The sequence below is a fragment of the Oncorhynchus keta genome, chromosome 15, assembly GCF_023373465.1.
Source record: "Oncorhynchus keta strain PuntledgeMale-10-30-2019 chromosome 15, Oket_V2, whole genome shotgun sequence".
NCBI lineage: Eukaryota > Metazoa > Chordata > Actinopteri > Salmoniformes > Salmonidae > Oncorhynchus > Oncorhynchus keta.
The window spans coordinates 43,334,537-43,339,385 of record NC_068435.1 but is presented as its reverse complement, the minus strand read 5'-3'; the positions used below and the strand labels follow the sequence as shown (position 1 = coordinate 43,339,385).

General features: G+C 45.4%; 1 long non-coding RNA gene across 2 annotated transcripts; it reads left to right on the top strand.

Annotated features, from left to right (window-relative positions):
* The first annotated feature begins 3,012 nt into the window (after window positions 1-3,012).
* On the top strand, window positions 3,013-4,120 carry LOC127907715 (uncharacterized). Of its 2 annotated transcripts, none has more exons than XR_008065469.1 (3): window positions 3,013-3,217; window positions 3,279-3,583; window positions 3,645-4,120. It is a non-coding gene; the product is annotated as an uncharacterized LOC127907715 (long non-coding RNA). The 2 variants fall into 2 exon arrangements; XR_008065468.1 differs by having other exon boundaries at window positions 3,013-3,339; window positions 3,401-3,583; window positions 3,645-4,117.
* The last annotated feature ends 729 nt before the right edge of the window (window positions 4,121-4,849 follow it).

Genomic DNA, 4,849 nt, shown 5'->3' with positions numbered 1-4,849 from the left:
ACAACTGTAAATATAATAGATTTGAAACCAAAAACACTTGGTGAGACGGACAATATTAAATATGAGATGTAAGGCGAGCTCCTAGTGAGTTCAGGAAGCCAAGCTGGCGTGGGGGCAGACCTTTAGAAAATATGCCCATTTGTTCTAACAATAAAAAAACATCCCAAATCTAAATTTAGAAAGAAACAGAATTTCTTAGCATTTTGTCTTTTTTTTTCAACAATGAGTCGGCATCTGACAGCTTCTCCCAGGCCGCATCACATATGGTCAGGCAAACAATTAAAACGTGTGTGTTGGTCCTCTACCCTCCTTTTCTAAATGGATTACTGGTCATAAACACATTTTAAGAAACTCTCTTCCTCCAAGCCTGTTCCAACAAGATCTCACCAATTTGACTTCAAATTCTGACGTTGATCCACGTTTGTCCAAACGTCAAATTTAAAAGTTGCTCAAAACGTCAAATTTGAAAGAGTTTTGGACCACCTGGGTTGTCTCTTCCTCCTGCATTTAATTCCAAGTGGCTAAGTTAAGGTTTAAGGTTTAGGGTTAGGTTTTGGTTTAAGGTTTGGGAAAGGGTTAGGGTTAGGTTTTGGTTTAAGGTTTGGGAAAGGGTTAGGGTTAGGTTTTGGTTTAAGGTTTGGGAAAGGGTTAGGCATTCATTCTGAATTATTAAGCGTTAAAGGTTAACCAGGAAATTAGTGTGTAGCACTGGGATTGAAAATGTGACCCTATGAGCTGGAGCTCTTCCCCTAGCATCACCCAAACCTAATTGATAGTAATAGAGCTCACGCCCTAGCATCACCCAAACCTAATTGATAGTAATAGAGCTCACGCCCTAGCATCACCCAAACCTAATTGATAGTAATAGAGCTCACGCCCTAGCATCACCCAAACCTAATTGATAGTAATAGAGCTCACGCCCTAGCATCACCCAAACCTAATTGATAGTAATAGAGCTCACGCCCTAGCATCACCCAAACCTACTTGATGGTAATAGAGCTCACGCCCTAGCATCACCCAAACCGAATTGATAGTAATAGAGCTCATGCCCTAGCATCACCCAAACCTAATTGATAGTAATAGAGCTCACGCCCTAGCATCACCCAAACCTAATTGATAGTAATAGAGCTCACGCCCTAGCATCACCCAAACCTAATTGATAGTAATAGAGCTCACGCCCTAGCATCACCCAAACCTAATTGATAGTAATAGAGCTCACGCCCTAGCATCACCCAAACCTAATTGATAGTAATAGAGCTCACGCCCTAGCATCACCCAAACCTAATTGATAGTAATAGAGCTCACGCCCTAGCATCACCCAAACCTAATTGATAGTAATAGAGCTCACGCCCTAGCATCACCCAAACCTAATTGATAGTAATAGAGCTCACGCCCTAGCATCACCCAAACCTAATTGATAGTAATAGAGCTCACGCCCTAGCATCACCCAAACCTAATTGATAGTAATAGAGCTCACGCCCTAGCATCACCCAAACCTAATTGATAGTAATAGAGCTCACGCCCTAGCATCACCCAAACCTAATTGATAGTAATAGAGCTCATGCCCTAGCATCACCCAAACCTAATTGATAGTAATAGAGCTCACGCCCTAGCATCACCCAAACCTAAATGATAGTAATAGAGCTCACGCCCTAGCAGCACCCAAACCTAATTGATAGTAATAGAGCTCACGCCCTAGCAACACCCAAACCTACTTGATAGTAATAGAGCTCACACCCTAGCAACACCCAAACCTACTTGATGGTAATAGAGCTCACTCCCTAGCAACACCCAAACCTATTTGATGTTAATAGAGCTCACCTCCTAGCAACACCCAAACCTACTTGATAGTAATACAGCTCACGCCCTAGCAACACCCAAACCTACTTGATGGTAATAGAGCTCACTCCCTAGCATCACCCAAACCTAATTGATAGTAATAGAGCTCACTCCCTAGCAACACCCAAACCTAATTGATGGTAATAGAGCTCACGCCCTAGCAACACCCAAACCTAATTGATAGTAAGAGCTCACGCCCTAGCAACACCCAAACCTACTTCATAGTAATAGAGCTCACGCCCTAGCATCACCCAAACCTAATTGATAGTAATAGAGCTCATGCCCTAGCATCACCCAAACCTAATTGATAGTAATAGAGCTCACGCCCTAGCAACACCCAAACCTACTTGATGGTAATAGAGCTCACTCCCTAGCAACACCCAAACCTACTTGATGGTAATAGAGCTCACTCCCTAGCAACACCCAAACCTACTTGATAGTAATAGAGCTCACTCCCTAGCAACACCCAAACCTACTTGATAGTAATAGAGCTCACTCTCTAGCAACACCCAAAGCTACTTGATGGTAATAGAGCTCACTCCCTAGCAACACCCAAAGCTACTTGATGGTAATAGAGCTCACTCCCTAGCAACACCCAAAGCTACTTGATGGTAATAGAGCTCACTCCCTAGCAACACCCAAAACTACTTGATGTTAATAGAGCTCACCATTGCCCCCTAACGGTGGGTTTTAAAGGCATCTCCCGACGTCCTCGGGACATGGACAGAAGTCCAATTTGGAAGTGAATCTTGAGTGACCTGGTTGGCCTGTTGTGTGTTGATGTGTATCACTGTAACGGTTAAAGCTGATATCTGTCAACATACTGAACCTCTGTGGTACTTTGGTGCTCTCTCTCTCTCCTCTCCCCTCTAATCTCGCTCTCTCTCCTCTCTGATCTCTCTGATCTCTCTCCTCTCCCCTTTCTCTCTCTCTTTCTCTCTCTCTCTCTCTCTCTCTCTCTCTCTCTCTCTCTCTCTCTCTCTCTCTCTCTCTCCCTCTCCTCTCTCCTCTCCACTCTCACTCTCTCTCCTCTCTCCCCTCTCTCCCCTCTCTCTCCTCTCTCTCCTCTCTTCTCCATTCTCTCTCTCTCTCTCTCCCTCTCCTCTCTCCTCTCACTCTCACTCTCTCTCCCTCTCTCCCTCTCCTCTCTCTCTCTCCCCCCTCTATCCCCTCTCTCTCTCTCTCTCGCTCTACATCTCCCTTCTCTCTCTCTCTGTTCTCTCCCTCCCTCTCTCTCTCTGGTTCTTGTCTGACACAGGTCACTGAGCTCTGAGCCCGTCTGACTGTGACACATTAACATTGGTTCTTGTCTGACACAGGTCTGAGCTCTGAGCCCGTCTGACTGTGATACATTAACATTGGTTCTTGTCTGACACAGGTCACTGAGCTCTGAGCCCGTCTGACTGTGATACATTAACATTGATTCTTGTCTGACACAGGTCACTGAGCTCTGAGCCCGTCTGACTGTGATACATTAACATTGGTTCTTGTCTGACACAGGTCACTGAGCTCTGAGCCCGTCTGACTGTGATACATTAACATTGGTTATTGTCTTACACAGGTCACTGAGCTCTGAGCCCGTCTGACTGTGATACATTAACATTGGTTCTTGTCTGACACAGGTCACTGAGCTCTGAGCCCGTCTGACTGTGATACATTAACATTGGTTCTTGTCTGACACAGGTCACTGAGCTCTGAGCCCGTCTGACTGTGATACATTAACATTGGTTCTTGTCTGACACAGGTCACTGAGCTCTGAGCCCGTCTGACTGTGATACATTAACATTGATTCTTGTCTGACACAGGTCACTGAGCTCTGAGCCCGTCTGACTGTGATACATTAACATTGGTTCTTGTCTGACACAGGTCACTGAGCTCTGAGCCCGTCTGACTGTGATACATTAACATTGGTTCTTGTCTGACACAGGTCACTGAGCTCTGAGCCCGTCTGACTGTGATACATTAACATTGGTTCTTGTCTGACACAGGTCACTGAGCTCTGAGCCCGTCTGACTGTGATACATTAACATTGACTGGAGGAGCAGGGAGAACACACTGACGCGTGCATGCATACGCCCGTGTATACGTTAGCTCCTGTGTGTGTGTGTGTGTGTATGTGTGTGTGTGTGTGTGTGTGTGTGTGTGTGTGTGTGTGTGTGTGTGTGTGTGTGTGTGTGTGTGTCCACTATTCTCCACTGTGTGTATCAGTGCCTTAGAACAGACCACGATGCTGATGTTGTGTATAGGTTGGCTCCTGTGTGTGTGTGTGTGTGTGTGTGTGTGTGTGTGTGTGTGTGTGTGTGTGTGTGTGTGTGTGTGTGTGTGTGTGTGTGTGTGTGTGTGTGTGTGTGTGTGTGTGTGTGTGTGTCCACTATTCTCCACTGCATGTGTCAGTGCCTTAGAACAGACCACGATGCTGATGTTGTTTGACGGTAATGAAATGTTTTTGTAGTTTTTTATTTAATTTAACGAGTCCGTGGCCAAAGGCTTGGAGTACACACACTTATGTACACACACACACACACACACACACACACACACACACACACACACACACACACACACACACACACACACACACACACACACACACACACACACACACACACACACATATATACACACACACACACACACACACACACACACACATATATATATATATGCACACACACACAGACACACTCACACACACAGACACACACACACACACACACACATATATATACACACACACACGAAGAAAGGTCTTCAGACTAAACTTTGGTGACAGTAAACTACGCTCTAGCGCCCCCACAAAGCCTGACGTCTCTCCGTTCATCTTCCTCCCTTTCACTCCCCTTCAAACCTCCAGCAACATCTTACACTCTTACCCTCGTCATCTCTCTTACCCTCGTCATCTCTCTTTCCCTCGTAATCTCTCTCCATCCTTCTGTCTCCTTCCATCCCTCTCCCCTTCAAACCTCAAGGGACATATTTATCATATTTAACATATTTATCTCTCAACATG